Below are 12775 nucleotides of genomic sequence, written 5' to 3' on the forward strand. Positions count from 1 at the left end.
AAAAAAAAATATTCCTCCCTCAGGATTTATCAATACTAAAGTTTGCTTGTTTATTCGGCTGTCATCTGAATTAGTTAAAACTATTTACAAAACACTTTAACTGTTGTCAGTTAATGTATCTACTTTGCCTTCAAGCTGGTGAATTGTTTCTTCTCTGTTTCATTAGCTCCACATGTTTCTCCTGTCCTTCTCCTCTCCCCAGACATTTCACACACCTATGGTATGCCAAATTTCTCCACTCTGATTGGGCTCATAGGCTGCCCAAGAAAGTCAACGGGATCCAAGAAAGCATCAACACAGCAATTAAGTTGTTTTATGGTCTTCTGCATAGGTTGTGTTTCCACACACAGCGAAAAAAACACCTTGCACAGAAGGGAACATATAAAGAATCATAACAGTAGCAGCAGATGTTTTTAGTGTAGATCACTGTAAACGAAGGAAACCTTAGACTGACTTGCCAAATAACTTCTGTAAAGTCAGTATTTACCAAACTTAATGCTATAAAAATAATCTAAACCATCAGTTCATTTGGAAGAGTTGTTTACAGACAGCTACATTTATCATTGCTACACTGTATTTCTCAAATAAAATTATTAATATCTACTGGCAAATGCCATTTTCCCATAACTGCTTAGCCAGGAGGTGTGTTCGTTCACAGTTCATATGGTCTGCTTTAAAAGAATAGGTGACTGGGGGATTGTAACTGAGGATGAGAGCAATTAAGTGATGATCACTGGCTTCTTTCTATGTACAGGTGTCACCGGGCAAAGACATCACAACAGGTATTAGCTGTCAACTGACTGTCAGTCTTGGCAGAGTCTGTGGACTGGTAACTTGATTTACAGTCTCTCACTGGTCAAAATTTCTCATGACCGGCTCCATGACTGCTGATGCATTATCAGGGTGCACAAAAAGCACATCTGTTGCTCTGTTGGGCAACTGGACTACATAGACACTGCTGGAGAGTGGTGGTGATTTTCTGGTGCCAGTCAAGCCCTGGAGAGATCAGCTTTCCAGGAACTAAGGGGTGCATGAGAAAGCAACTCCATATCAGAGGAGGATATGCCCCGCCAAGGTAAACTGTCACTTTTCATCAGCAAAACATTTTCTCCAAGAGAGGAAGAGGGTACAGAGACATGCCAGTCAAGGCTGAATAAACAATGTTCTTAGGAGAGCCACTGTCCATGATGCACTTTTGAATTCTAATCATTCGTTTCATGGCATTGCTGGAGAGAAGCGCAAGCACAATTTGCATCTTTCATCCCTTGCACTGTTACTGTTTCCTGATCCAGTGTCAGAGTCCATTATATTTAAGGCAGATTTAGCCTGACATCAGCTATATGGATGAAAGTGACAGTTATTCACAAGCACATGAAACACTCCAAATTATATAGCTAATATGAACTAGTGTCACTGATCAAAAGGTATATAAGTAAAATGTGTTGTAAATCTAAATAATATATAATTCAGCTCATAAGTCTCTGTACAAGATCCTGCAAAAGAAAGCAAAAATCAGTTAATTATTTTGCAAAAATAACAATACAAATGAAAATAGTAATAAGCTGAAAGACAGGTGTTAGCTTCCAGAAAAAAGGTGAAACTTCTTTCTCATCAGTATGCAGTCCTGGGTCAGTAAGACAGCACGAGATTTCTCTCTGAGCTGCGCTAATTCACTGCAGACAAAAGTTTAGCCTCAGCTAATACGCACATGCTTCAAACAGATAGGTCAGTGGCAAGGCCAGATATACCAGCTGGTTTCAGAAAGGAGTTATCCAAAGTTTGTACTATCAAGCTGTAGGGCAGACTCCCAGCAGGATGCTTCTCAGACCATAACACCATGAAGAAGAAAACTCCTAGGTTTGTTCTGTTAAATTAAAGGTGGAGGCGGAGAAGGTTTCTAGTTCTTTTTCTCCAGCTCTTTTTCTCTAGTTCGTCTGTAAGTGAGCTTAGTTCAAGAAACTTTCAAAGGGTGGAGATGGGAAATATATTGCAGATCATATTTTCAGCTGGACAAGTCAGTATTATCCTTTTTACCTAGGTGATTCTGCTGATTCATACCAGGATCTCACCCTTAGAATTTGAGCAAAGGTAACCAAAACCCTTGAGATCCTCCATTAGACTGACGTGTCTGTCAGACTCTTTCCTCACCACCCGTTCCCTTCTGGTTTTCCTTATTTCACTGCAAGGCTAAATTTTAGATCTGAAATCTTAGCCATCACTTAAAATCAGCTACTAAGGCATTGCTCTGCCCTAAGGCATTGCTCTGCCCTCAGCCTGCAGCTAGAGCTCTGTGGAGAGCACCCCGAAGCCACACCGGGGCTGGCTGAGGAAGGAGCCCTGCTGACCTGCTCCCCTGGAGGTGTCAGTGCAATGTTTATGGGTCTTTGACATCTAGCTCATCATTCTGGGATGCAAAGTTTAGGAGGAGAACGAAGAGAAAGCAAGAGATGAATCGAGGAAATGAAGTGATAATAGTGTAGTTTTAAACTGCTGATGTTTCTTGCTCTTGGCTGTCTGCATCAGCAGGGTCTGTTGTCTAAAACCAGTGACTAAAGATCACTGGACGGCTGCAGTAACTTGTAATAGATGACTGTTTTGGCTTACACAGAGGCAGAAACTGAGGGTGGCTATGGACACTGATATGCCTGGGTCCTGAGCATCTACAGATCTCATGAAAGGCTGGGGAAGAGAGAATTTTATTACTTCCAAAACCTCATGTTCAGAAAAAGTCACCTATAAAATGTACACAAGGGAAGAGGAAGGGCTTTTTCCAAACTTCATCACTTCTGTTTACTGAGGAGACATGTGATGTGTTCTTCAACCAAGGCAGTAGAGGATATTAGGAGGAACACAGTTGTTTGTTTAAAATAAGCAGTTTTAAGCCAGCCTGCCGTCCTGCTGGGACAATTTGATCTTCTGAATTAACTGTGCAAATAGTTACATGCCCAAATTTAAGACTATTTCTGTCATTAAGGACAAATGTATAATTCTATCATATAGTATATTATTTGAGCAGATGACATAAACATGCTGTTGGAGCTTCCACTTAGACACAGAAGTTCATGTACAAATAGCTTGAAACCTATCAATTGCACAGAAAAATTGCACACTTTTAAACTCTAAAATGTGTGCTCTTTCAGTTACATTGTCCTGTGCTCTGAAATAAACATAAAAGCTACTACATGCTATTCTAAGTTTGAGATCATATTTCAGATTTTCAACTTCTTTTATTCATGATCAACTGGGCATTGATGTATAAGGCTTCATTTTCACAGAAAGGAAGGGTGATTCATTAAAAAGAAATCTAACAGCAAGCAAAGCTTTCCCATTTCCCTCTTGCAATTTGTGATAGCCACAGGTTAAATACCGTGTTAGCTTCTGATACTGATTGGTTTTGCTCATAATGAGCTCCTAGTTTCAGACTTTTGTTGCTTTTTAAAACCTGAATGTTTGTTTCTGTTCAGTCATCACCTTTGTGATGTGGCTGAATACTTTAATTAAGAAAAAGTATTGAGTAAATACACTGTCTCCAGCAGACCAGATGCCATCACACTTACGGTGAAAGGGTAATCCAATCTGCTTGAAGGAGTCATGGGTTTACAGAGGGAAACAAACATAGATGACAATTTCCTTGAGAAGAGAAGGATATTTGCAAAAGGTTTGTACTCATATGAATAACTTATTAACTTTGGGATAATATATATTTAAATGGCTACAACACACATATGGATTCCTTCAGTCTGCATACTGTTTATCAGTGGTATACTCCTGAGTTTGGATCTGAGAGCTTAGCATCTACTGAAGAGCAGATAGGAGCTCCAAATCCTCTTTGTATGTGAAGTGTTCTGGGAAACATAATCAGGAAGAAAGTGGATGTTTTGATATTGTGTAGCCAACATATGACTTTTTAAATAATTTAGTTAATTTAATCTGCATTGCATCCCACTTATTATTGCTGTCACGTTTCTGTTGACATAAAAGACACAACCAGCTATTTTACATGAAAGTTATACACAATTCCTTCTCTTAGAGTGAGTAGTGATATTACAAATGTGGATCCAGAAACTGCCACACTACTTTGAAAGTATGCTAAGGATGTGTTTCCAGGACAGTACTGGATGTGGCAAAAAAAGAAAATAACATTAAAATGAAGGAATAGGAATAACTTGCTTTTTGCTCCATGACCAAAGTTCTTCAAAACATTCCCTTCTTTTTGGGTGAAAAACAAATATCAAAATGTAATAACATGCACCTACTTCTGAAGGCAGTAAGTACTAAAGGTTTCTTCAAGGAAAAAATGCAAATATTGGCAAAGGCTGTATTTTTTCCTCTGTTCAGCGGGATTGAAAATAGCATTACTAGAAACACTTAAAGCACCCTGTAAAGCCCATGACACAAGTGAATGATGATAAGCTCATAGCTGCAAAATTGATCCTTACTCTACAAGTGGTCTCTTTCGAAGGCTTGTTTGTAAAGTGGAGTACAACTGAGCAAGAGTGATGCTTTCAGAACCTGTGCTGTTCAGATTGCTCATTAGCACCTATTTGGAGAGAGTCACTCTCAATCTGAAAATTTAAGTGATTCATTGCCCACCTATGAGGTGTTTTTTATTGCAGTCAACAGCTGAAATGTCAGAACCAAAGTAATTTATGAGAGCAGATTTATGGAAAGATCCAAAAAGAAAGAGGAGGGAAGGTCAATGCCTTACTTGCATTTCTTTCATTCATTTCTTTCTCAGGTACCTTGAAGGAAATATCAAATGTTTGGAGTTTCTCTCCAACCCACTCAATACTGGAAAGTTCAGCAAGGTAAAATATACATCCACAGGTGCACTGCAAATTTTTAATTTTTAACAGCTCTGCCTATATCATAATCAGATGACATGGATTAACGTTTAACATGTCTTGTGTGCTTAAACTGAAACAACCTGGAGAAGAAACATGCACTTTATCATCAGAGGCACTGGTGTTCTTCACTGAAAGAAAGAATTGGGCAAAAGGTAGAGAAAGTGACATAGCAGAAAACTATTGCCCAAGAAAAAATGACAACTGTAAATTATACATGTATAAACTGGACCGAATACCTTCCAATCTGCAGTCTACTTAGTCATATCTGCATGTAGTTTCATAAGCATTAATATTCAGTTCACTGCTTTTATGCATTTTGAAGTATCTTTTTTAACTGGTGGGTCCTTAGAGCTTATGAACTGGTTCAGTGTGCCAAATCCATCTGGAGTCTATGAAGTAAATCTTATTGCCATTTTTTATATAAGCTTCTGTTTGGACATTTAATCTTGACTTCGATGGCACACATGGCTAAACCCTTACTTTTTTTACTGTATATTTACTTCCTTTTATCAGAGTATGTTAACTGTCTTCCATCTCTAATGGAAACTCTCTTAGTTGTCTTCATTTTTAGGTCTAGACATCATAAGATCAGCATACTCAATTTCTGAAATATATCTACAATGATATGAACTGAAATACTGTTTATACTACCTGCTCATTAAAATGCATAAGGACACACGAACCTCATTATTAGCTCATTAGTTATGAGCTCATTTGGAGAATTCAAATAAACATCTAAAAATACAGACACTTTTCTGAGCTGCCCCAGTTTCTAGCACCTAGAGGTAACAAATTCCAGATGACTGGACTCTCCCATCAGACCTCTCCCATTTGCACTGGCTGCGGTGAACCAAAAAGAGAAAGTATCTCAATATTTACTCATTTCTAAGTGTTACATGAAGAAATGTGGTTGAAAAGCATTTTGAATCACAATATTGAATGAAATCAATGCAAGCCTTAAAAATGAGCAGTGACTTAACGTACACAGGAAGTTCATGTGTTGCACAGAATACTTATATTCAATCCAAAATTTCACTGGTGCCTAATCACAGATCATTTAAAAAAATATTTTCTTGCCACAATAGATACTTCAAGTTCTTATTAAAACATGGTCATGTAGTTCATGCCTCTGACACCCTGCTTCGAATCAATGGAGCAACTGCATAGCGTTTGCTCCATTTCATCTCTTTTGAAGTTGTTCGGTAGCTTGGAAAGCTAAACTATTATTTTGATCATTTTTTATCATTGTAGTGAATTTTTTTAAGGCCAAGAGATTTAAAACCTTTTCTAAACTGTGTTTGTATATCATTTCCCCCAAAACAGTGAATCCCTGTTCATTGGTCAGTTATTAAAGGAAATTTGATTTTGTTTAATTTGCAGTTATAGACCATCCAGAGAAGGTGGGATTCATGCAACTTAACATTAGACATCTAGAAACTCAGCACCTAATTTAAGTTAAATTCACTCTAGCTAGTTGCACAATACATGCATTTCAAAAGGGTGAATCATCCTAATCCAAAACAGCCAGCTTCCTAATTTTTGCATTTTTTCCATTTTGTTCAAAAACAACATATGCTGTATTACTTATTGTCATGCCAAAGGTGTTTTTCTTAATTGGGATTTGTGCCACTCTGTATTCTGATGGAAACTAGAAGTACATTAAAAATGTACAAAATCAACGTGTTTTCATTGATTGAATGAAGCCTTACATATACAGAATATAAAAGAAAAAATGGCACATAAAAATCTGTTATTAAATAGAGGCAGTATTACTTATACTGAACAGGTGCTAAATATGTGCTTACTTGGTTTTTCAAAGCAAGTTAAATGTCCACCATCCTGTGAAACTGCTAAGCATGTGGGGCCTAACTTGTTCAATGCACTGAAAAAAAATCCCAGCTGGCACCTCACTCTGGTCTGTGAAGTCTCCTGTGTGCATTAAACTCATACTGTTAGTGTCTGTCTTGCCAGCCCCAGATGTGACCAGCATACCTTTGGGAAGCAGACAAGATGTGACTTGCTAGCACAAAGCACAGCTTCTAATCAATAGACTGGTCTCAGTAGAGTTATATTTGGAAAAGTTCAGGTTCATTTTGCAGATACAGTTTGCATGATAACTACACAGCTTTTAGTCACTGAACAATCCCTAAGTAACTTTATCGGCCTTTCAACCACTAGTTTGTATGTGGTGACATAAAAACAAAGAAACTATTGAGATGAGAGACTGGATGCCCATTAAAAAAAGGCAGGACAGATGTCTGGATTTTTTTTTAAATCATCGTAGCTTTTTAGCTCATTTTTTCATAAACAATGATGCAAATCTGTGAGAGACTGAAAGAGTTAATGTCTCAAACATTGTGGTGGGGCAAGTGCTGCTTAAAGACAAACCCTACGCAGCCAGGAGCCAAGGTGAAAAGCCCATCAGCTCAGACATCAGCAACAGGAGGGGGAGGGCGTGCTGGAGGGTGCACAGCTCCCTGTTCTAATAACCTGTTCTGATACAAAGATCAAACAATGACCGTGTCTGCAGGGAAGGAAAAGTTATTCCCCAAAAGACCCCCAAGCCCAAAGGCTCACAAACTGCTCATTAGCCTAACAAGTTTGAGTGCCCGCCCAAACAAGGGGCAAGGATGATAAAAGGACACAGACTGAAGCCCCAGGTGCGCAAGCCCTCCAGAACTGGGAACTGGCTGACTGAGCCAACGCTGGACCCAGGACCCATGAAATCTTTCTCTCTTCCTTTTTTTTTTTCTCTCTCTCTCTTCTTCTCTCTTTCCTTTTCCTTTTCCACAATCCCTACACCTCATCTCTTTCAAGACATAAACTGTTGACCAAGTCTGAGACTAAGAGTAGATCCAGCCACCTCAGGCCCTTCTCTGAGGAGGAGTCTGGAAAGCAAGGGGGTCTGTTCTGAACCTCCTGACTCGACAGGAGGACCCTCATTCCCTGAATTGATCTATATGGTTACCCTGGGTTACACAGTTTACAGAAGTAGTCTTATGTCAGTTCCTGTTGTGGGAAACCCTGCCACCTACTACCACACCTCCCCAGTTCAGTTTGCTTCTGCCATGAGTAAAATCTTTAACTGACCTTTTGGTGTAGTTTCACCTTAACTTAGCCTGAGGGAATTTTGAAGTAAACATGACTCCCTGGTGTATCCAGTCTGGGTCATGATAAAATCTTAGGGCTTAAATCTCTAAAATCAGCACAGCTGGTCTTCCTAGTTCAAATCATACTGTAAAGAAGTTAAGTTAGAGAACTATTAGTTCTCTAACTAATATTATTAATGATCAATATTGGCAGAAGGCCCAAGCACAAAGATCTGTTCCTGGTCCTGACATCCGACAGCCACTAGCAGCCGGCACTGGATTACCATCGCTTTAGGAGCAGATACAATCACGGACATGTTGTAGGCTCTGAGAGTGAAACCTGGGGAAGAATCTGTAACCACTTCTTCATGTACAGAGACACGATATAGACAAAATACTAGAGAAACAGCCACACAGTGTATTCCTTGGCCTGGTAAAGAGTGGTTTTTGGAGTATCTCTTGTAGAGGAATATTATTTCGATAGCATGGTCAGGAAGTCTGTGTGGTTAATAAGAGTTGCAGGGGAGGAAGACAAAGAAGGAGGTCAGACTTGAAGGTTACAGCTGGAAGGGAACCTGAGGCCATAGAGGGAACTGTCATACTGAAAAGAAAGACAAGAGATGAAGAAAGATATTAAGGCAGCTGATTAGCTAAAATCCTGGTATGTACAACTTTGTTCAAACTTACCTTAGTGAAGTTTACTGTGTCAAGTCAAATTAATTAGACTTTGGGCTTGGTCTTTCAAAACCTCATCATAAGAGGTTTAATTTTGCAAAACAAAGCTAAAGCTGGTTTGGACTTGCTTCTGCCTTCATCCTACTACCAAAGCATACTAGATATGTAAACTTATTTGGCTAAGTGTTTGGGTTTTGTCTGTGTTCATAGTCATCAAAAGAGAGCAACTGGAGGTTTAAGAACAGTCATTCTGCAAAATGCCTGATGCAAAACTTCTCCCTTCCAGGTTACATTTTACCTTATGTGCCACAAATTGAATGGGAGAGGGTACACAACTCAGGGAAAAGTGTTTAGCTCACTGCAGATATTTTTAGGACCTTTTCCTCCACTGTCTCACTGTATGTGTACCTCGTAATACTTGCCTAATGGTTACACAAGTTGCTGTCCCATGAAAAATTGAGCTTTGTGATGAGAACATTAATCAAAATGCAGCACAATTCTAAGACCACAGATATATTGTCTGAATTCTAGCACAGGAATATTATTCTTGTTCTTGGAAACCCTGGTATAAACACAACTCCCATATAAAAATTGCAGTATAGCTATTTGACCTTTCCTCCTTTTCTCTTCATAGCTTTCCTGATGGAGGTTACGGTTCACACATTACAGAAATCCATTAATTATTAGTGCTAAATATAGCTTATTTAACAAATAAATAAGAATTACATTTTCCAAATCAAGTAAGCAATAACATTTCAGGCAAATGTCCTAGATAGCTAATTTAATTCCAACTTTCTCACTAATATAATAACAATTTAAAACAAATATGGGTTTATAATACTGACCTGTCTTCAGGATAGATGTAGATAATTTTTTTTGTAACAGACAGAAGATTTAGGTAACTGTTCAAATTGCAATATAAAGAACTTACAGCAGCCTGACTGCACTGAATTTTCTTCTATTTTTCAGAATGTCCATAGTAATTACACTTTACTACAGAAAATGAATGATGGCACCATCCTCCTCCTGTAAAGAAGAAGAATGAACACTGCTCAGTTCGTGGGAAGAACCATTATTCAGGGGGAATCCAGGGCTGTTACCAGGAGGGAATCCAAGGCTGTGATTGCAAGTCCTATCTATAGCCACAGCCCTGAAAATGCCTACGAAAAAAAATCAGAGAACTCCCCAGACTCAGTATTTCCCATTGACTGGCACTAGGTGGATCACTCCATTGGCCATTTTCAGTCCCATCCTGACGTCTCTAATTTTTCTCCAAATTGTAGGAGGCACCTTCCCATCTAACCCACAGTTCTGGATTCCTTCCTAGGAACTGAGTCAAAGAAATGCTCTCTGATCTGGCACCATGTAGAAGATTTAAGAGAAGGGATTGGAGTGAAACATGGAGCGGAGCATAATTTTTTGGTTGCTGCTGACTTCCACTGTTTCTGATTTAGTATGAATATGAAGACCAAGGAGACAAAGGACAGATTAGCATACATATTTTAGTGGGCAGAACATATACGTGTTGAAATGGCAAGTAACCAAACTGAAGAGGGGGATTATAAGAAAGGCATGTTGCTACCTATAAAATAGACAAAATTGCTAGTTTCCACATATTCCAATGTTACACCTGAAGGTGTCAAGATTATAACGAGCCATCTGGAGAGACTAAGAGGATATACAGTGGCATAAAAGTGCTTGTTAGAAGTCTAAACTACTTACAGGTCAAATTCCCAAGCAAAGAGTGAAACAGAGTTAAAGGCAAAATGGCAACATTTCCAGAGATACAGGAAAAGCAAATGAAATTGCTTTACCAGCCTGACAGACACATAAATATGTAGGACATAGCAAGAAAGACTATTGCAGTGCTTCTTAGTCACTTCTATGGACACCTTCCTGGGACTTTAGGGACAGAAAAGGGACAAGATATATCAATTTTTATTATCCTGAAGAAGAGTATTTTAAGTATTTCTTTTTTCTTTGGTTTAAGTAATAGATGTGACCATATCACAGAAGGAAGAAAGAAAAGCTTTTCTTAAAGAGAAAAGAGTCTCTGAATTGTGTTGGGAGGGTTAGCACATGGTATTGTTAAAACTCAGGATATTAATAAAGCCTGTGCTTGAGCAACATTTGAGGAATAAAACTCTGATTAAACTAGTCATGGATCTCATTTGACAAGTTCTTTAGACAGTAGTAGATCAAGGCATTTTTGACCAAGGAATGTTCCTGCTCTCCTTTCATAAACCTCACGGCATTAGCATTTGCAAATTATAACAGAAACAAGACGGATACCTGTTCAGAAACTGAACCTTTGCTGTGGCTTCTCTTTCAGTCGTAGCTGATTTTGTAAAACTAACCACCTTTTTCTTATTTGTCAAAACTAAGTACAAGCTTCTACAGAAAAACACTGGAAAAATGAAACTTTTAGAGGTGTCACCTCTAAAAATTCAGGTCAGAATACAATATCTAATCTCTGTTCCCCAAATTCCTCTGGAAACTTAGAGAGATACAGGAAGAGATAGCTTGTGTACAAAATGCTCTTTTTTTTGTATTCACAGTTAAATTTAGGGACTCTTACCTCTTGTTGCTTGTCTGAGGATTTAATGTTTTGTATTTTTCCCTTCTTCCCTATGTTACTTGCACTAATGGTAACAATGAAGAAGCCATATTTTTTTAAGATGTTAAGAGAATTTCTAATCAAAGGATCCTTCTGTTCAAGCTTCTTTTTGGGCATATTTCAGTGTCAGCTGTATTTGAAATCTAACTGAGAACTTGTTTATGGAAGAAGTACCAGGAGAGAGAGGTTTTGGCTCGAAGTGTCAGGGTTCTTGGTACATAGATGCTTGGCTAGAGCTGTGGAAAAGTAAAGGCACTACAAAGACATTCCTGGACCCCTTTCAAAAACGGTTGCTATTAGTCATCTGGGTCAAGCAGTTGAGGAGACATAGGGTAGGTTTTTGGTCAGACAGTTTGGGATTGTTCAATAATTAACAAGCAGTCAGCAAATTCTGGGCCAGTTTATTACATTACTAAGAGGTTTTGTGTTGAATTATGTGCTCCTCATCACATCCTTCAGTGCCAAGCATCATGCGCTCCTACGTGGTTGCCAAAATCCCAGTTCCTTTCCTTGTCGTCAGTGGTCTCGTTTTGGGATACTGACATGGAAAGCCAAAGCATGACATTGTCCAACAGTGATTTCTCTATACGGACATGGCTATGGAGGGCAGGAGCCTTGTTGAGAATATACAAAGGCTCAGCAGATGGTAACTTTATTGAGGGCTTCTTACCAGACTACTTTCTTCAGTAAGCAAAAGCAGTCAGGTGTGCTAGCAGGTCATGTAGGCTTTTTGTGTACTAACACAGTAGGATGGTGACCTGTCCTTTTCTTTGGCAGTTGTGAGCCTGGCAACGGAGCAAATCTTTCCAACACTCAGAGCCTGAAAGGCTTTCATATACCCTTACTTAAAGAAAGAAATCCTTGAATTTTGTGTTTGTGTTTTCCTTTAAACAGCACTGACAGAAAAGCTCACCTTTGATGTATATTTACTGTGTTCACAAACAATGACAGAAGGAGTTTTCCATATAAACTTGAACAAATCATTACTTGGTAACCAATTTGGGGAGTTCTTATCATTCCAATTAAAAATTGATATATTATTTTCTTACCACAGAGCTTTCATCTCAAAATCAAATTTAAAGAATGGAATTCATTTTGAAGAAGGGCATGCTTAAAGTCAGTAATACTATATTTATTGCAGCTTAAATGTGGGACAACCTTCCAGATTACTACTAACTTCACTTATAATGGTGATGATTCCACCAAAAAAGTTGTTTGTAAATGAAAAAAGGAAACTGGGCAGATGATTGAAACAAAGATAAGAAGAATACAACAACTACTGAAGAGCAAGTATGCTTGATTTCTTGATTGAAGGGAAACAAAGACGTCTTTGAGAAGTGGATATTAAAAACAAAGTGTGAATAACATGGTGTGGTTATCTAAATAAAGCGCAGATCACAGATGAGGATGTCCAGAGAGAATTACCTAACTGGAAAGCAACTGGGATGAAGGGAATCCAAAACCATTGGTTAAGGGATTTGCAAACATAAATCTTCTGCTCAGAAAATGTATGCAAACAATCAGGAAAAGATGCTTTGAACTGAATG

The sequence above is a fragment of the Accipiter gentilis genome, chromosome 4 (genome assembly GCF_929443795.1).
Source record: "Accipiter gentilis chromosome 4, bAccGen1.1, whole genome shotgun sequence".
Taxonomy (NCBI): domain Eukaryota; kingdom Metazoa; phylum Chordata; class Aves; order Accipitriformes; family Accipitridae; genus Astur; species Astur gentilis.